We start from the raw sequence: 22,281 nt of genomic DNA, 5'->3' as shown, positions 1-22,281 counted from the left end.
GCTGTTTTTTCGGGACGAATTTAGTCATTTTTGACGTCAGGTAAAAAGGATCTTTACGCTTCAAACGAATGTCAACTACTGCGATCGAGCCCTCACGTGTACACTTTCAAATCACCAGTACATTACTAGAGCGAAAATAGTATAAGCAGCGACACCTCTTTTACGAGAGCGGAAACTTATTCCCATAAAAATAATATATTAGCGCGTGGACTTCTGTTAAGTATTTGGCCAATCCCTTTTTTTATTTGTGGCGTGCGTCTTGATGTTGTTCCAATCCCGTCTAGGATCGGCAAATGGTTTTTTATGAGGAGATTTTCTTGGCAGAAATGCACTCGGAGGTTTGCCTTTGGCTGCCGAGGAGCGACTGCTATTAAAAAAACTTGTTCCATCATATTGCTGCGTATATAGCGGTTTTCCGTTTTTAAGTGCAACATTGAAATAGTAGTGCCTTCGGTTTTTAAGGTTACGCAAAGCTCAAATTTTGCTCAGATTTAGACGAAAGAACGATTGTTATATTTACATATAATATATATATTTTTATTTTTCTTAAAACTTGGTGAGTGTCACTCATATATTTCTTATGTTCTGACTACAGTGGATCGAGCGCAAAATTGCACCACGTAACGACGAAAGCAGATTCTGCAATTGAGAGCAGATGGAAGATGTTAAACAGAAGTACAAAATATTCTTTCTTGTTCAGCAAAAATGATGCAAATGCAATCAAATTTGTAGATAATCCGGAAAAAGGAGAAGGAAAACGAAAAACTTGCCTGCAAGACGATCGAAGAATTGTAAGTTGCTCCAAAGAGAATCCCATGAAGTCAGTCATATAAATGAAGAAAGAAGTGAACTTAAATGTTTCTGACATGACTGTATGTAGAAGACAACGGAAAACTGGATTAACAGCTCACAGCTCACGAAAAAAGACACTCCTGACACCAGAACACAAGGCAAAACGTTTGGAATTAGCAAAAAAGTCTAAAACAGTTTTGTATGGTAACACGGTTCCAAAAATCAGCCACAATACACTGTAAAAATCATTAAATATGTGGGCTCAAAATGCTTCATACAAAAAATTTATGGCATGATGCACACTACTATTTATGTGGAAATAATGCGGAAATATGTCAAATAGGAAATGTCATTAAAATAGGTCTACCAGCAGAATAGTGATCCGTATAGTTTTCCCGAACTTCAGTCCACTTGCTGCAAACAGATTCCAATTCATGAATTCCATCTCTGAAGTTAGAATCTGAAAGGGCTGCAAAATACACTTTCACTGCTGTTTCATGATTTTTTAGGTGGGGAAACAGATGGAATTGCTAAGGATCAAATCTGGTGAATACGCTGGATGCTCCAACAATTTATAATTCACGGCTTTTTTAAACAATGACTAAAACTGTCAAAATGCACAGTGCATTATACCCATGAAAAATAATTTTTCTTTTGCAAACTAAGTCTTTTGTCAAAAATTTTTTACTTCAGCTGGTCTAAGAACTTTCAATAATGCCCTGAATTTATTGTTTACCGATTTGAAAGTAACCCACAAACAAAATTCCTTTCGCATCTCAAAACACTGATGCTAACACCTTCTTGGTCGATTTCTGGACAAGAACTCGTTTCGGAGCCGAAGAATCAGGTTCACGCCACACTGTAACCTATTCGTTTGATTTCGGAGTCTGGAGATAGACCCATATTGATGAATCGATGAACGAAATCTACTTTATACTTTCACAAACACTCTAAATATTGCTCAGAAAGTCGCATTCGAATGTGTTTTTGTTCCTTTGTTAACGAATCAGGCACCCAGGGAGCACACAGCTTTCTGAAACCCAATACTTCAGTCAAAATATTGCTTTCACTGGCCAATGAGATGACTAGGGCTTCTACTAAACCTCTTTCAGTCACATGACGATTTTCCAATACGACTGTTTGGGCTAGTAGCAACGCCTTCTCTTATCGACACGACAAACTTATAGAACAACCTAGTACTTATGTATGTATTTGCATGATAAATTCTGTTACAACTAAGGCTTAAATTGCTGAAATATTCTTAATTAACACTTAGGTGTCTGATTTGCAGCCATTGAGCTAAATTGTACTTTTAATTAAAGTGTATTTTAGCTTACATACATACGTACATATTTAGAGCCGACTTCTTCTTGACAAAAATATTTCCTCGAGTCACAACTAAAAATATTGATGTGCCTTTTTTTAAATTTCTTTTAGTTGAACTGTGCATTTTGCACGAAGGCTACAGAGAAACTGCAAAAATCACTATGAAGTACTGCCTTAAATTTCATATTAAAGACCTTTACATTGAATTATTTGCGGAACAGCCGATTACAGCGAAAATTCTGAAAATACTTGAATTCTTTTTCGCAATGTTTTGCAATTTTAACGGATTTCAATTTTACTCTTGGCAAAATGCTAATTTGGAATGTGCGATGCATATTAACACCCGTGCCGCCTTTACGCGCACACCTACAAAGGAAAATATTAGCATACCTTTGTAAGTACATACATATGTATGTATGTATGCATGAGTTTATGCGCTTTCGTCCATATTTAAATACATGGATAAGCACCTAGGCAATGTAAAATTTACAAATTCATCTGTTTGTATGTGAATCCCTGTGCTTTATATATTAAACAATTCTAAAATCCAATAACTTAACTATACGTGTAGTAAGCACTAGTAGCAGCCTGGCACATACATACAAAAATGTGCATGTACCCTGCAGGGAAAAGCCAAACTAGTATAGAAACAATCCAGTTCAGGAGTTGTTATTTAATAGAAAAAATCATACTAGTTAGTTACTTACTAGAATAATGCCTGCATGCGCTTATATAACGGTATCAGACGATGCAATATGCGTTCTTGCTAGAAAGATGCCAGTGAACATCCATGCGATGGCGCTGTCTCACCTATATGGGGTCAAAGAAGTGAAACCGATGGGAGCAGATAAAGCTGCAGAAAAAACGTGATCGATGACCGAATGGCAAAGAATATGGAATGAGTCAGCGATAGTCCGGGCTGGATGAGTAGGAAGTATGGCGGTATGGACTACCTCTATGCACAGAACAAGTGGCCTTCCACTGCAAATGGTTCAGTGCAAAACGAACAGTGCTGGAGAAGGCATTCGAACATCCGTCATCTCACAACAGATTTGTCCGCAAAATGGGCTCAATCATCGCTAAATGGGACGCCGTAAAAACATTCGAAACTACAGTCTTGATGAAACTCAACCACATTGACTGGGAGAGGAAAGCCCAGAAACGACAGCAGCAGTTACAACTCTAGCAGGAACAACAACTGCAGCAGCAGCAGAAGCGGATTCGGAAGTCGCAATAATAATATTTAAATAATTATAAAAGAGTATTAATAAATAGTAATAAAGAGTATTATAATATCTAATTTACTAGTTTTGTAATTAATCAGGTGGCAAGGTCAGCCAGATTATATTTTATTGAAGTTCTTCAGGACATATTTCGCCTAATACTTTAGAACTTATATCAGCTTCGAGATTTTTGCAAAAAAAGACTTATAATATATAATTCTTTTTTTTAATGTAAGTGCCTTTGCTAGCAGCTTGGCAGTGAGTTAAACTGTTTTAGACAATCCGACGACTGTGAATATCGGACTATTGCAAATTCTCCGTTGTTTCATTTCCTCTTTAACCGCTTTTGAACGCAGTGAGAGGACTGGATGCTATTGATGGTGTAAAGGCTGCATAGGTGTAAAGTCTCCATACACACTTTTAACACAGACTTTGATTTCAAATCAAGTTAAATCAACGTTGTCTGCTTTTAATATGAAATAGAATAGAACGGATCTTTTAACTGGTATTTTGCTGATGTATGGCCGGGCATACATTATGACATTTCAGTGTTAAAAAAAGAAAAAAGAAAGCAACACGAACTGGCTGAGCTGAAGAGTGAACTGGTAGTATTCTATTTCGTTCACAACTAGTATTTTTTCCGGCAGGGTACACATACATATATTTGTACAGATTTGCATGTGAGATGCGCGTTTCCTATTCAATTGGATTTGAAATAATATTTGAAATATTTTCACTTTATAAAATTTTTAATTATTTACTAAATTCAAACGAAAATGCAAACACGCGAAGGTAAAAGTGTGAGAGCGCATATTTATGTATGGATGCATGTACGAGGATTTGCATTTGTTACAGGTGATGGTTTGCAAGTATTTGTTGTGTGGAAAATAAATTTAAAATGTGGCGCAAATATAAACACTTGGTAACACCAATACATATACAAATATATACATTTGAATGTGGCAGTAAAGCAACAATAACAACACAAATAAAAGGAAACGTACGCAATACTGTGCGCCCGTACCTGTGTGTGTATGCGCGCGTTTTGTTTATATTCCGAAATGCGAAATTCCAAATATTTTGAGGTGTTTGGAAAATACTATACAATTTTTTAGAATTGCATGTTTCGCATGGCAAAGGGTAAACAGTGCGAAGTTATGCTGAATTTACTATTCCTCATTTATTTATTTACGTCCATACATAATAAAATTTATTATTGTACTTGTATTTGTTTGTTGGTGGCCACATATAGATGTGCATATGCTCTGCAGTAAAAATTTATGATAGTTTCATAAAAGAGCCTCTTCTATGGCATTCATTTCGTGAATGTCAGCAATACGTGTTGTAAGTCTAGTTTTGTTTAGCACAAAAGGAAAGTGGAAATTTATACCAACTACCGCACTGAAAACTTTTAATCATTTACAGCGTCGGCACTTCTATAATACGGGTTTGAAAAAAACGCTTTGTCTCTACTTCAAATCCTTAAGATGCTGGCCCATTGCAGGTCGGCTTTTGCTTGCATTTAAAAACCTACATATGTACATACATATGTATATGGCCAAATGGGCTTTGAAGCGCTTCTCATTTCATATACTACTAGCAAACCCGGCCCCATTCGCTGGGCACACTAAAATAGAATAGATATGGTTTAGAACAGAAAATATATGCTTTTCATATTATTTATTTCTTTATTCTTTATTCAAGCGCTTTGGCATTAACAATATTTTTTGTTTTTCTATTTGTTTTTGAGTAAATATAAAATATAAATTGAAAATCAGGAAAAAAGAAGATTGTTTTTAAATTTCAAATCAACGCATATGATCATCCATGAATTTTTCGTTTCAATTTATATGTTTTATTAAGCATTGGAGCTTTTTCAACCATTATCCATTTATATTTTTCAAAAAAAAAAAAACGAAAAAAATTTTTTTTCCACGAACACATAATTTCATTCGGATTTCACATTAAATTCTCAAATTTCGTAAGAAATTATTCACTGTTCCAAAATCCACTCCAAAAAAATTCACAAACAATTTTTACATGTTGCACTTACTTTTTCCTTATGGCATCCAAATCAGAAAGAAATATTGACACATTGTAACTCACACTGTCAATTTGACAGTTCAGTTCCGCCCCAAGCGTTAAAAAAGTAAGCGACATTATGGCTGGTTCAAAAGAACGATGTACCCGTTGCCAGTGCTCCGAATTACAACCACATTTTACGAAACCCATTTTCAATACTTACTTAACAATGTGCGTAAGTTTGGTTTAATTCGGTGCAAAGACACGGCGGGTCCACGTTTTGGCATATATTTCGAGACCCTAGTCATCAATAGGTATGAAAATTACCCCGTATTAAAGCACTTATCAACAGCTTTCATTTGATACCCATATTGTACATACACAACCAAAGGTTACCCGGGTCCACGTTTTGACCTATATCTCGAGACCCTAGTCACGTAGCGGCATGAAAAATACTTTGTACTAAAGTAGTCACCAACAGCTTTCATTTGATACCCATATTGTACATACACGTCCGAAGGTTACCCGGGTCCACGTTTTGACCTATATCTCGGGACCCTATCTACCAATAGGTATTCAAACTATACGGAAATCATCTTCAATACCTACTTAACAATGTGTGTAAGTTTGGTTTAATTCGGTTCAAAGACACGGCGAGTCCACGTTTTGGCATATATTTCGAGACCCTAGTCATCAATAGGTATGAAAATTACCCCGTATTAAAGCACTTATCAACAGCTTTCATTTGATACCCATATTGTACATATACAACCAAAGGTTAGCCGGGTCCACGTTTTGACCTATATCTCGAGACCCCAGTCACAGAGCGGCATGAAAAATACTCTGGACTAAAGCATTCACCAACAGCTTCCATTTGATACCCATATTGTACATACACAACCAAAGGTTACTCGGGTCCACGTTTTGACCTATATCTCGAGACCCCAGTCACAGAGCGGCATGAAAAATACTCTGGACTAAAGCATTCACCAACAGCTTCCATTTGATACCCATATTGTACATACACATCCGAAGGTTACCCGGGTCCACGTTTTGACCTATATCTCGAGCCCTATTTCCAAAATAAAATATAATCCATGTTACTCGTGGATGATGTAGCTTTCGAATGGTGAAAGAATTTTTAAAATCGGTCCAGTAGTTTTTGAGCCTATTCGTAACAAACAAACAAACAAAGTTTTCCTCTTTATAATATTAGTATAGAAATACATGTTTTAGTATTGTTCTCTTCATTTTTGACAGTTATCGAAGCCAAGCAGGGGTGAGAATTAGGGTTTATTACTCTCCATACAAGAAAAACCTGTTTCGGGTTTTCTATCGAAATTATAAAATCTATTCAATTTTACAAACACACAATGTTTCGGAAAAATATTTCAGATTTACGTTAGCTGGAAGAATTTTGAGTTTTTTTTGGTAGTTTCTTGATTAATATTTTGATATTAAACAGATCATAAAACAAAAAAATTTCATGCTGAGCGATTTCATGTTAAGTGATCCAAATATTTTAAAAATTCCCATACATTTTTCTGAAAATAGGTTTATTTGTGCCTTGGTTAGGTTAGTTTAGGTTATAATGATATATGATATATAATTTGAACGAAGAATTTTAATTCACCCTTTGTGATACCATTTCAAGGGGGAAAGAGGTGAAGTGAAGGAAATCGATAGGGAAGGAGGAGGGGGTTGAGTATTTGTGGATAACGAACGGTGACTAATTTGTGGTTGTGTTAGCCGCTTTATGCTGCTGATGAAGTTCATCAAATTTTTGATATCAAGGCTTGGTATATCAGCAGGTGTAGGAAAGAAGTGAGAACCACGATGCTGAGATGATTCCACTTCATCCTTCAAACAGCTGACGCAAAAGGGACTCTGAGTAATTCCAAGTATCACGGCATGTATACCTCGTGGATAGTGTCCCGTGAGGATGCCCACGAAGCTTGAGTGGCCAGAAGAATTTCGCGATCTTACAAGTTTGTGTATTTGCCCAGCGCTCGCTGAGTTGACGCGAAGCCCATCGTTCTCGCAGTGAATCACAGGTTGTCAAGGGTATCTCAATCCTCTCCAACGGGACATTACCAATCTAAAGTGAGTTCCACCAGACAATGACTCCATATAACAAAACAGGCTTTATTATGATATTATAGAGCCAAAATACAACTCTAGGCGGGAGGCCCCATCTTTTTCCAATGGCCCCCTTGCATCTACAGGACTATTTTTGCCTTTCTTACTATCTCCTCAATGTTAGGCTTCCACTTTAGCTTACTGTCAAGAATTACGCCTAGGTACTTCACTTTGTCAGAAAGCACCAACAGTGCGCCCCCTATTGAGAGGAGTTGAGCTCTGTATTTTATATTTCCTCGTGAATAGGACGTGCTCCGTCTTAAGAAGATTCGCCGACAAGCAGCCGTCCGCTGCCTATCGAACAACTACGTTCAGATATCCCTGCATCAAATCGATTAGTGCCACGTCGTCCGCGTAGGCAACCATCCTGCAGTCCCTTCTCAGCCGCTCCTCGCTAGGTTTAGTGCGTCTGAGCCTTCGTCGGTTTCAATTAAATTACTATGTGCTTCTTCATTGATATGGTTTTTTAGTCTTTCGTTATGGACCACTGCAATCTTTGCGATTTCAGTGATGACGGACTTTATTTTAAGGCCGCGCTCAATGTCGGAACTTTTGCAGTACCATGGAGTTTGACAATGCAACCAAGAGCCTTATTTTGGAACTGTTAGATTTGGTTTTTCGTACTTTGACTGGCGCACTCCGTAGCTGCGCACCATAACTCCATAGTATCTTCTTGTAGATTAACAGTTTGGTGTCTATAGCTAGAGCTGATCTGCCACATCAAGTGTCATACCTATGCAGTTCGCAGAGTTTGATTATGGTACCTGTTGGTCATCTATGTATAGTGGTTTATGTTGTATTTTAGTGTTTGTGAAAACCTCGTGTACTGATTTTGTTTAATTTCGTTTAAATTCCATTTTTTAATCCACTGGGAGACCTTATTTAAAGCGGTTTGTAATGTGGCTGTCGATTCGCTTTCAGTTTCAGCAACTGCAATCAGCGCGGTCATCTGCAAACGTTGCTGTGACGTAATTAGGATCAGACGGTAGGTCATGTGTGAAGATAAAGTACAGTAGAGGCCAAGAACGCTGATTTTATTTCTCGAATACTTGATTAAGCATCATCTTGTTTGATTCGAAAGTAGCGATTTGATGAGTACGACTTCAAGATTTCGTAGAGTTGCTTAGGATACATTAATTTTAGTTTAACAAGTACACCTGTGTGACAAACTTTATCGAATACCTCTGCCTCATCAAGGAATATGCCAGAACATACTTTTTTGTTTTCAAGTACTTTTTCTATTTCGAGTGTGATCCTGGGTACCTGGTCGATTAAGAGTATTTACTTCGAAAGCCAAGAGAAAATTTTGAAAAAATTAATCATTTATTTATAAATTTATTAAAAATTTATTCAATGTTGGAAATTAGTTTTTGAAATTTTTTTAAAGACTGACAATTTTTTAATTTAAATTTTTTATGATAAAAATTTTGTACATTTAAATAATTCTTTCACAAAATTTTATTTTTTTGTTGAACACTTTTTCTCACTTATATATTTCTAGGTTTACTGATCCCTGAAGACTTCATAGTGAGATCCCCTTAAGTTTTCAAGTAATATTGAAATACGTACAATAGTGAACGTCTGAAAAATCAGTGCAAAATACTGCTCTAGCACCAACATACGTACATAAAGGGTTTTCCAATAAGAAGTGTTATTTTGATAAGAGATTAATAGTTTCGTTGCTTGTGTGGTACGTAGCGCCTTCTTGTTGAAAGTAAACGTTGTCCAGATCAATACCATCCAATTCCGGCCATAAAAAATCGTTAATCATCTCTCGATAGCGCAATCCATTCACTGTAACTGTTGCTCCAGCTTCATTTTCAAAAAAGTAAGGTCCAATAACCACACCAAACAGTCACACGTTGAGGATAGAGACACTTTTTCAACAATAACTCTTGTGTTTTCTGAGTCCCAGATCTGATAATTTTGCTTGTTGACGAAGCCACCGAAGTGGAAATGGGCCTCATCACTCAAGATGATTTTTCGATGGAATTCCGGATCATTTTCATGCATTTCAACGACCCAATCAGCAAAGACACGATGTTGTTGATGATCGGCCGGCTTGAGTTCTTGTGTTAACTGGACTTTATAAATCTTAAGACCCGAATCTTTATGCAAAATACGGTGTAATGACGTTTGTGCAATGCCTAATTCCAAAGAACGACGAGGAATGGACAAACCTGGGTTTTCTTCAACACCTTCGGATACAACAGCAATATTTTCGGCTGTTTTTGAGCGACGTGCACGGGTTTTATTCTTCACATCACTAACTTGTCTCAACAGCTTGAATTTTTTCACCAATTTCTGTATTGCGGTCCGACAAGGTACTTCACGATGACCCAAAAATGTTCGAGTTTTACGAACCGTCTCTACCAAATTTTCACCCCTTTTATAGTGAATTTTAATAATTTCAATGCGTTGTTTACGCGTCGGTCGATTTTTATTAATGGCGTAGTTTCTTCTTGTCTAATATCAAAAAATGACAGCTTCAAAAATGACATCTATCGAAATAGCGGACTATTCAAAATAACACCTGTTATTGGAAAACCTTTTACATACATCCACACTCGTATATTTTACAAATCGATCGAAGCGTTGCTACGAACATACATATGTACATTAGTAAGCAGATACAAAAATAAAAAATAATAATAAAAAAAGAATTCCCATCATTTTTCAAAAAAAACCAAAAAAACAACAATTTTTCAAGAAAAAACGATTTTTTAAGTGTTATATTTCACCTTACAATTAAAAAAAGAAAGAAATGTTAAAAACAAACGAAGATATTTCACTTTAAAAACTCCGCACCTAATTTTCAACTTAGAATAAATTTCAAAATTCTTATTATTTTTCTGTTTACCTATCATTTAATTATGAGTTTAAGCCTACAAATCCACCAATTTTAACAAAAATTTGCGACAATGTTTGAAATAGTGGGCGTGGACCAGTTTTGCCAACGCCAAAAAATCTAAGTCGCTAGGGCCAATATCAGAAGTCGCTAGAAAGTCGCTAACTCCATCAGGGGCGGATCCTAAATTTCATTCTGAGAGGTGCACAAGAGGCCAGCTGCGGACTTAAAATTTTTAAATGAATAATAATTAAACCACTAATACTAACTCTACTGAAATTTGAGATCGACGGAAATTAGTTTCAACCTCCTGAAATACTGTTTTTTTTTATTATTATTCGATAAATCTACTAAATTTTCTAACGCTTTGTTAATTTGTGTCTGAAAAACATTTGAGTCTTTAAAATATCATTGGAAAGCATGAGTGATTCAAGAAATGTTTGAAAAGTTATTTACGAAGTTGATCCAGTACTGGATTCAAATGGAAATTTGAAAATTTATAAAATTAATAATATTAACTATTGCGCTTTTATAATAAAACCAGGAAAATCATGCAATAATTTACTATATTATTATTAATTAAAGTCTTGAAAAGGATTTATAAAATATATTTAAGCATAGTAAAGAAAAAGTGGCATAAAAAAGCTACGCTTTAAGGGGGAACACCACTGTGACAGCCAAAGAAATGAGTGATTTTTTTAGGGGGAACATGATCGAATTTGTGGATCGGATTTTTTTATTTTATTAAGTGTCCATTAAAGACTGTCATCCTAAATTTTTATGAAAAAATATTAATTTATAAAAAAAGTTATAAACAATCTCGTGGAACATTTCCTCCTCCATGGTCGCATCCATTACTTAAAAACGGATCATCTGGAATTAAAAATTGAAATTGCTTGTTAATTTGTATAAATGTGGTTATCGTTGTACGTACGGAATTTCGAAAATTTTCATTTGAAAAAAAATGGCGACGGATTGCGTTATTTTATCTATAGTCAGTAAATTGTTACTCTAGAGTATGGAAGGTAAAGGGCATTCACGGGAAATAAAATTGACAGAAAAGTATCTATTGCATAAAACGGTTTTGATTTGCTCTCCAAAAGTCGCCAGATAAGTCGCTAAATCATTTTCGTCGTCAAAACTTTTTTTTTGTCGCCAAGACTCAAGCAAAAATCGTCAATTCTAGCGACAAATCTTGGAATCTTTCTGGCGCGTTGGTGTTTATATTATAAATATTTAAAATTCTTATGCCCCATTTATTAGTCCTTCAGAAAAGAAAACGTGACTTTGTGTGAGAATTTTTGAATCTTTTTATTTTTTAAAAATCTATTTCTAAAATGTAAATGAAAAGAACCCGGTAGAAATGATGAACTCAGTTCCCCGATAAAAGGGAACCCAGATTGAAAACAAGGTGCACATTTTATATAGACGTTCATACGCTCTCTCGAGACAATAATAATTTTATTAATAAGATTTTCCTACTTTAGTAACAGAACTCTATTTTGATTTTGTGATTAAGCATCTAAGGCAGAATACATGGCTGCTTTAGTGGTCACCCGGTTCAGCTCGCATTTTTAATTGTTGATGTTTGCTTTAAAACCATGAATTTTGTATTTCTCCTATCGGTATGGCTGTTCCAAATGTACAGCGAAGGACTTAAGTCCACATATAGCAGCATATTTTCTTATTTCCCAGAAGGTATACAATAATTGAAAAAACTGTTGAAGTAGCTTTTTTCGGAATTCATATTTATTCATAAATATACAGAAATCAAATTATTTCACAAGCTTTATAACAAAAAAATTAGCAAACCAACAAAAAAGCGGTGTGACAAAAGTAATATGTAGACAAGCAAAACAATCATTGAAAAAGTAGCTGTAAACTACCGTTATTCGAAAATTTCAATTTATGAGTCGTCGTTGCTATTACATACATACATATGTACATAAAATAAAAGCGTACCGGCCGCCCAAAAAAGCTGTCCAGAAGAGATGCACGCGCCATTTTTAGGCAAATCGACCAAAATCTGAGAATTAGTGCTCCGAAATTAGTCCAACATATCGTCGAGACATCCGTAAAAAGTGTTCATCCAAGAACTATTAAGAAATTTCTAAACATTGGCGTGTATTTCAGCAGGACACCACGTAAAAAGCCACTTGAGTTTGGCTTGAGTTTGCATGGGCGCATATTGAAAAGGGAATGTATTCTGGTCTAAAGTTTTATTTACTGACGAAGGAGAAGAAATGTGGATATGGATATGAAAAATTGTATACCAACTGCCAGGCATGGGGTGGTAGCGTAATGGTTTGGAGAGCTGTAGCTGCAACTGGCGTTAGAAAGATGACCTTTATTGAATGAACTATGGACCGCTATAAATATAAAAACATATGGAGCCATCTGGAGAATGTTTGGGCCTTGGACAAGGTATGCAACAAGACAAAAGCCTTAAGTATACATACACTAATTGTCAAAGAATGGCTTTTATATATAAATACACCACCGCAAAGTGCGGATTTAAATCCAATAGAGCTTGTTTGGGAGCTTTGAGAGAGAAAAATTCGACGAAGTACTCGTATAGTAACTGATGGAGGCATGGAACCAAATAACACAAGAATAACTTAAAAACTTGTTGGATTATTGCCGTGGCGCCTTAAAGCAGTGATTGATAAAAGGGATGATTGATAATCTAGTTTCAAAACTAATAAATTTGGGTTCTTTTTAAGCCTGTTTGAGCTGTATGTCGACTTTTGTAATTCCGCTTTTTTGTTAACTTTTTTGTTATAAAGCAAGTGAAATAATTTAGTTTTTGTAAATTTATGAATAAATATGAATTCCGAAAAAACTACATCAACAGTTTTTTTTTCAATTCTTGAATACCTTCTGGGAAATAAGAAAATATGCTGGATGTAGACTTAAGTCCTTCCCTGTATATTCAAAATTGCTGTAAGATGTTAAAAATGTTTATTGGGGACTGAACGCGACTACTACTCCTCCGCAATTAAATAGTTAGGCGCTTATATAGAGAAAGCGTATTTTACAGCCGGCTGCATATTCAAATTTTGCCAGCTGGCCTCAAAGGAATGCAAATACGGGAGCGACCGCTTGGGCGTGCTACAAATACCGTTTCCAATAGCGCGAATAAAATAAAAAAATAATAATGGGAAATTTGCATTCAAATAAATAATAAATTTAAAATGTAGAGAAATTTTGTGTGTTTAGAAAGTTGATGCATAATATTTTGCCAGAATTTATATATATGTATGTATGTATGCATGTACGTAGGTGTTCGTAAATAAATTTTCTTTGTATTGGCAATTTAATGGAATTGTGTCGAGTGTGTAAAATATTTGCATTCAATTGTACATTTTGACAACTGTTAATAAATTGCCAGTGCAACAATTTGTTACACGTAAAGTGGCGCATTGTAATTTGCTGCATCTGGGACGAGGCGTTTAAATTAAATATTTTATAATAATTTCTAGGGCTCATTTAAATCTGTATTCGTTAAATTTGAAATGGGTTTTGATTGGTTATATAGCACAGAGTTAAATTGGATGTACAAAAATTGCCATTATAAAGAAAAGGAGAAAATATGGCAGTCGACTGCCCAATCCGAAGTGAGTATTTTATATGAAAGGTGAAATGGTTGAAGTGCACCCGGCTCTCCTCAAGTAGAGCTAAAGCGCCGTTTTATATGACGAAAGCTCAAAAAATAATTTAACTTTTAAGCTTTCGAAATGATTTTGAAATAAGTTAGAAATAAAAATAAATACAAAAAAAAAAATAAAATATATAAAAATAATAATATTATTGGTATTCCAATCGAAAACAGTAAGTGCCGCATTGGATATATTATTTGTGGAGTCCACCACTACGGTCACAAAAAAATGGATTACAAGAGTCTAGGCAAAGTTACTGCTAGAAATTTGACTTCCAAGGAAATATAGCGCCAATATGAACAGAGCAGCCTAGACACTACCTATGCGAAACAAATCAGGATCAACAGAAATCCGCGCCCCTTCTGGTATCGAGGGCATGTATGACATTTAGGAATGCACTCGCTAAGGCAAAAGTGATCTAATTTATCCAGGAAGCATGAACACAAGTAAAGTAGTTAATGAACTGCTAAACCATCTGGTTCTCGGCCATAAAACTAAAGCTGACGTCAATGACAATGTACCCTACATGTTCAAAGTCAACTGACATGTTGACGAAACCAAGTCTGCCGCGATTAGTATTATGATACAACAATGGCAATGCTGTGTTGAATCTCTTGACTTACTATCTGCTATCAAATGATACAATCAAAATCTTTAGGGGCACGTTCGAAATTATTGGAGAATGACACAAACAATCAAAAACCAGGTGTTAAGCTTAGAAAGAGTAGGAAAACCGAGGATTGCGGAAGTGATACCTGAGCTTTTGTGTGACTTCATTTATTTATATGAGCTCCAAGGTTGAGCTTGTGGGCTACAAGGTTTGTTATTGCGCACCAGTGAGTTGCGGCTAAATACATTTGGATAAATTGGATGAGTCTTGTGACTAGGAGATTCTTGGAGAGAGCCGCTCTTAAGGAGTTATATACCTTGTGGTCCGGTGAAATTAGCGAAAGTTGGGTTTTTTTTAAAGATATGTAGCAATAATTTTATTGTATATTATAAAAGTTTTTATTATTGGATATTACAATGTTTAAAGAAAAAAAAAGGCTTTGTTTGTGTAAAAATATTTAAAAATGGCGGAGTTATGGCGTTTCCCCCAAGACCCTTTTTTTGGAAGAGGCTTGCGGTGGACGCGATTCAAGTCCACCAAGTCAACTGAAATCAAAAAATCGAAAAGATTTCATTAGTATAGGGTTATATCTTCTTAGTGAACGATCAATATATTAAATATTTTGATTTTTGTGAAAATAGGAACATGTTTTTAAAAAACTCCACTTCTACAGTCCTAAAATTGGCATTAAAAAATTCATATCTGCAAAATAAAAATTTATACATAAAAAGTTGATCGTTCACTAAGAGGCGACATCAATTACGAACAATTAAAAAAAAAATTATAAAAATCGGTTGAATACTTTTTTTGCAATCGCGTCCACCGCAAAAGCATTTTTGGAAAAACACGTTTTTGAGATAATCGCGTTTAAAGTTTCAAGCGCCGCATGAGGCCGTACGCTCAGGACGTGACGACGCACAATTTAAAACGCTGTAACTTTTGATCTATTGCTCAGATCTCTATGAAATTTTTGGAAAATGTTCTCAAGGGATTGTACTTTACGATAAAGAAATAAAATTTATTTTGATTTTTTTGAAAAACACAAGGTATATAACCCCTTAAGAGAAGAGCTTGTTAATGTTTATTATACACGTAGTGTGGGCTTTAAATTTACCATTTCAGAAACCCTCTGAGAGATGCACCGATCAGCTCAGTGGATAAACTGATGAAGAGAAACGCAACAGGCGTGAAGGAAACCAAACGGATGTCTCTTAAACACCAGAGTCATATTGGTTATTGAACTGGTGACTCCGAAATGGCTTAGCTGTCATGGGCGCCGGCAAGATCCGAGCTTACCACCGGCCAGACTTTGGATTTACCATCCCGAGTATAACTATGGAATTGATCAGCCTTCTTCAAAAAGGCTTATGGATAGAGGAAAGGCTTTGCAATAAAGATTCATTTGAAAAAGCGAATGGGAAAAAGATACTACCAATATGTATCTTTAGTAAAATGTAAGTGACAGACGCAAGGTCCTAGTTACAGTGAGCCCTTCAAGGACTGAAGAGAAAATATTTGAAATTGGAAAACATATAAGCAAACAAATCCACTATTAGGCGCTCCGTGATGAAGTGTCTCCGGGCCCCTGGGATTAGTGATGGTCATAAAAAACTCTATTCACAAACTCAAGCGCTAAAGGAAGATGAGGGAAGGAACCTAGTGGACGTTGTACGTTAAGGGTCCCAGTGGTCTACAGCTCGAAAATTTAGGGTATTTTGAGGATTTTTTTACAATAAAAAATGAAAAACTTTATTTAAATGTTTTTGGCTTTTTTTTAACTTTTTTTACATACAAAAATGAATATAAAAAAATTTAATTTTAATAGGGGAAAGTGGGGAGTTGTGAGACACAGGGAGTTGTGAGACATTGTTACCTTTCGGCATTATTCATTTGTTTACTTTCGATTTTAAGTGTCAACAAGTGTTCTCGATGCGATCTCACTTTTCAGCTAGCATTGGTCATATTTACACGCATTCGACGCGTCTCTCCAGTTACGGTGTTTTGGAATTTCTCGGTAAGTTTTTTTCATCATTTGTTTTGCGATACATTCGATCAGTTGTTGAAGCAAATTGCAAATGTTAATATATACAAATTATTAATTGTCCTATTAGCTTTGAATTTACACATTCTTTTGGCCATGAACGTCATAAACACGACTACGCGGCCATTTATAAAAAAACGATTTGGGGAGTTGTAAGACAACAAATGTGGGGAGTTGTGAGACACCGTTTTTTTCGACGTTTTAACGCATCTTTCATAAGTACCTCGCAATATTCATGCATTGTTTGTATATATATCATGAAATTTTTGGTTAAATTTGAGTTTTTATTGTTTTTTGTTAAGCAGAAACAACTCCATTCATTGCAATGTATGCGATCGAGCTGTGCACCTAAAGTGTGCCAATTTACGAACTGGTTATTATACGTGTTCTCACTGCGAATTATCAGATTGATGGCATTGCATTTTTTAGACACTTTTTTATAACAATTGCCTTTCTTTTTTATTTTTCATCTTAATAAAGAACTAACAACTAAAATAAGTCATTTTTATTGATTTAAACCATGGTGTCTCACAACTCCCCACATTTTTGTATTTTGTATTATATTTTATAGTATTATATTATATACAATTTTAATTTTAAGGAAAATTGTAGTTTTGTTAAATAGGCCATACCAATAGCTTCCAGTATTCATTGACTAAAGATTCCATCGTTGACATATGCAGAATATTAAGATTTTGAGTAATACGGGTCCAAAAACAAAACCCGTCTCACAACTCCCCATTCTCCCTTAATTTAAAAAATGGCGCTGAAGTGGCGAAAAATTGGATCTGGACGGTGTTGTCCATTTTGGCTCTTCTATTTATCTGAAACGCGAAAACCACACATGAAGCACGGAAAGCTCCAGACCACAACAGCATATCAGCAGAAGCAATCAGATTAATGGGGCTTAGCCATTGGAAGAGGGATTTTCTTGTATTTATGCTTCTTCTTCTTGATAGGTGTTACAAAGCGATCCAGTCGTTTCTTTCTCGTGCTGACAGGCTCCAGTTAGACATACCAAGTGAAGCCAAGTCCTTCTCCATCTGCTCATTCCAACGCAGAGGAGGCCTTTCTCTTCCTCTGCTACCGCTACCTGGTAACGCATCGAATACTTTCAGATCCGGAGCGTTTGTATCCATTCGGACGACATGACCCAGCCAACGTAGCCGCTGGATCTTTATTCGCTGTGATATGTCTCTGTCGTCATAAAGCTCATCATCTCATTGTTCCATTGCCTGCGATATTCGCCGTTGTCAACGTGCAAAGGTCCAAAAGTCTTAGGCAGGATCTTTCTCCAAACACTCCAAGAGAGCCCCATCGAATATTGTCATCGGCCAAGCTTCTGCGCCATACGTTAGAACGGGCATGATGAGAGTCTTGTAGAGTGTGAGTTTTGTTCGTCGAGAGAGGACTTTACCACTTAATTGCCTAAAGTAGCACTTGTTGGCAAGAGAGATTCTCCAATGGATTTCAAGGCTGACATTGTGATCGGTGTTAATGCTGGTTCCTAAATAAACGAAGTCTTTTACAACCTCAAAATCATAACTGTCAACAGTGATGTGAGTATCGATACGCGAGTGCACTTACTGTTTGTTTGATGACAGGAGGTACTTTGTTTTGTCCTCGTTCACCACCAAGCCCATTTGCTTTGCTTCTTTCTCCAGTTTGGAACTAACAGGCAGAACTAACAACGCGGTAGTTAAAGTCGACGATATCAATATTCATGGTTAATGACGGTCATCGCCCCACAATATGGCTTCAGATGGAGACGATATGCGAAGTAATTGGAAATGTACGAACGGTTTTTGGACATACTCTGAACGACCAGGAAATCCAGGAGTTATCTTAGCCGATCTCAAACACAAAAGTCTAAATTATTGTTCACATATCGCAGATTTGAGTATCAAACCCGGTACCTACTGCCGGTATGTCACACGCAGATAGATTAGACTGCGGTGGTTGCCGGCCATTCCCTAATAAAATAAACTAAAGTTCTTCCCACAATCCGCACAACAACTAAATGTTGCACATAAATTTGAGTGTAAATAAGCGCAAAGATTTTAATTAACTACAATCGATAGTCATATCTCAAAAATTAGAACAAAATCGAGCTCGTTAAATGTGTAAATAAACATGTAAGTGTAAATACATATGAGTACATGTGCAGCTTTAACACCTAAAATTATGCTAACTCGTTGACATGCACATGGCCGCTTTCCTCTATTGATGGTAATGATAAACATGCGTAGCTCCGGGCCCCGTGTAATTAAAATACTTTCTAATTACACCAATATGCATAAAAGTGCAAAGTAATTGTGTGTATGAGTGTGTGTGTGGGTCTGAATGAGTGTAGTTCCGTGGACGCGCCGCCTAAATATATGCACCGTTTTGAATAAGCTACGCGAATTTGCATTTTTGCCTGCAAATTGTAATTTATTTTAATAGCCCAGTACTCAAGTAGATATGTATGTGAGTGATGTGAGTAATGCAGTGTGTGTTGCTTGCTTGTATTAGAGGCATGTACACACATACATATGTTCCTGCATGGTATGGCTTACGCCCGCCCCGCCCACAATTTCTAATCGCCATGTGCAGTCAGGTATTCAGCGCATTGTGAAATTGGTGGAAAAAGCTATTAATTTTTCGTTTTATTTGCTCAACACACAACATAAACACACCCACATTTAAATACATCAGCAAGTGTTGAGTTTATTGCGGAAGGTCTGTGATGGCATTTTCGTCGCTGATCTGCAAGTGTATGTGCCATTAATAATGCCGTCGTACGTACACACATACATATGAAAATACATACTTAAGCATGCAAAATCGTCTGCTGATTGCCAATAATTATTTTTACGTTGTGTTGAGAACATTTCCATGAGAAAATCCCACGGTAATTCATACAGAACGACAAAATGGGGAAGAAATATAAACGAAAGCTTTTTCCGCGAAATTATTATAATACGTGTGCGTATGTTTTTTTTTTGTACACAAGAGTTTAGACTTACATTTCGTCAAAAACGTGTAATACGAGTATGAAGATATAAATACAAGATACTGGGATTAGCTAGAATATGAATATATTTTTCAATTAAAGAATTCACTCTGAAGTTGAATAAAAGATCTGTGTATGCAACTGTCGATTTTTAGGAATTCTTACTAATCCTGCGACGTGCCGGGCGCTTCATCTTAGACTTCAATTTTGAGACAATCTACAAGTAGGTACGTCTAATTGACTTTTCTTATTGCAATTAATCGTAAAAGTATTTTTCCCTCCGAACGAGCTAAAGTATTCATGGATTACGAACGGTGACTGATTTGCGATTGTGTTAACCGCTCTATGCTGCTGATAGAATTCATCAGATTTTTAATATAATGGACCGTAAAATGGCCGTAATGCTCTTAAAGTAACAGCAACAGAACGATTATTTTCATAAAAAATTTGCACGATTTGCAATCGTTGCTCAAGTGTGTAGCATTCCATGATGAAATGTATACTAATGAAGTTTACAAATGACAAGCGAAAAATAAAAAATATTGCGTCGTTCGCTCTCCCTATCGGAAAAAAGTTGAAGCGCACCTATTGAACAACCCTACATATCAACAGGCGTAAGAAAGAAGTGAGAATCAAGATGCCTAAATTTTAGTCCTGCGCGAGCAAGGCACTAAGGGGATAGTGCTGAGATGATTCCCGGTCATCCTCCATACAGCTGACGTAAAAAGGACTCGAAGTAATTTGAGATCTGAGATTTTGTCATTCATGGCTAAAAGGATTTCGCGATCTTACAAGTTTGTTTATTTGCCCAGGTATCGCTGAGTTAACGCGAAGCCCATCGTTCCAGGAGTAGAGCGCAGACTGTCAAGGGGATCTCAATCCTCTCTTTTCGGGTGGACACTTCCTCACAGGTCCCTTGTCTGGCCCTCTCGCAGGCTTCGCAGTTTTCCGCAATGTCGCTATGAGCCAATGCAGCCTTAAATCGAAGAATTCGGATGCAATCGAAATTAAAACCAGGCATTACCTGACCAATTTCGAGTGCACCATAATTAAGCCTAGAATTCTAATTGTCGCTTGGCTATCGGACCTGTATCTATGCAAAATATATAAAAATGAATACCAAAATGTGTTGGTAAACGCATAACTCAACAACGCATGGACCAATCTTAGTTATACGGCGTAGGATAGTTTGTACGGCGAGAAAAATTTGAGTAATTTCCGGGAAACCCCTAAAACAGCCCTTTTCTTTTTCCCATACAAATATTGCGCGTTCGTGTGTGTGCATGTTCGCGTTGGAGGATCTAATGCGTTCACACAAAAGTGATAATATCGTGAACCCGACCAAATTGAATAGTCAAAAAATCTAAGAGCTATAGATTTGATTGACCTCGCAATATTCTTTCTTTTGTTTTAGTTTCAAAACGAGTTAAGGAATGATTTCATTCACAAATAATAAATAAAAATAGTTAAGTAAATTCTAAGAATAATCATGCAGGGCTGAACAAATCCAAACATAATTTAAGAATACCAAAAGATAAACATTATTAATTAATCTAGAAAACCCATGTTTCTCACATGCTCAATTGTATGTTACCTGCTCCCGTGTTGGAAAACGATCAAATTTGTTTGTATATTCACCAGGTAATCAAACAAAAAACATTGTATATCATAAAGCACTGCAATAAAAATAAAACAGATGTTTGTTAATAATTATGATTCACTTGATTTACAATAGAGCGATTACTGAAAATACTTATATACGTTTTATTTCATTATTCTTTATGAAATCGTTTATTAATCCTATATTAATAATAATAATAATAAATAGTTAATTATCTCTATGTTTTGTCATTGAAGCACCCACTTAATAAATAGATTATTTTTCCCTTTAGATCATTTTTCAATCAGGTTTGAACCTTAAGTTCCCCTCTTAGTTTGAAGAACACTGACAGACAATCCAGTCGGGGTTTTTAGTGGGTCCCAAAAGGGTGGCCAAAGTTCGTGGAAACGAACATACTTAGGTCACACGAGCTGACCCTTTTCTTTAATTCTCCAGAACAGAACCGTCACCATGTTGATAGGGCGGTGTGTGAGGGTCAGCAGAGTAAAAACGTCTTAAGATCGAAATATAAACTGCCACATTCAAAATCTATTTGACAGAACGAAGTCGGTCGGGTCCACTAGTATGTATATATAATTGGCATGTACATCATTTATTGTGTGTCTTGCCGAGCTCCTTCTCCAATTTCTGGTCTGCGTCCTGATGTGTCCTACAGTTTAATGCCGCCTCTGAACGACAGATATTTTTTTAGGAACAGCTTTTTCTTGGCAGAAATATTCTTGGAAGTTTGACATCGCCTGTCGAGGAGCGACCGCTATTACTTATAAAAAAACCTCTTCCCCGTTTTATTGTAGTATTTCATGCCTACAGTGGGTGTTGAACCTTCTAGCTCTACTTTCGGCTGCGATCACCAGACATAACCATAAGTAAGGCATAAACTTTTTGATAGCCACACGGCATTTAATGTCCTAATCTCACCTATGGCAGACCGTCCTTTGGATGGTTTCCTCAAACAAAAAGGGGTGGCAGTTCCATGGTTTACATTCCACGAATTGAGCTTGGCGA

The sequence above is a fragment of the Anastrepha obliqua genome, chromosome 4 (genome assembly GCF_027943255.1).
Source record: "Anastrepha obliqua isolate idAnaObli1 chromosome 4, idAnaObli1_1.0, whole genome shotgun sequence".
NCBI classification, from domain to species: Eukaryota; Metazoa; Arthropoda; class Insecta; order Diptera; family Tephritidae; genus Anastrepha; species Anastrepha obliqua.
Note: the sequence above shows the minus strand (reverse complement) of the source record.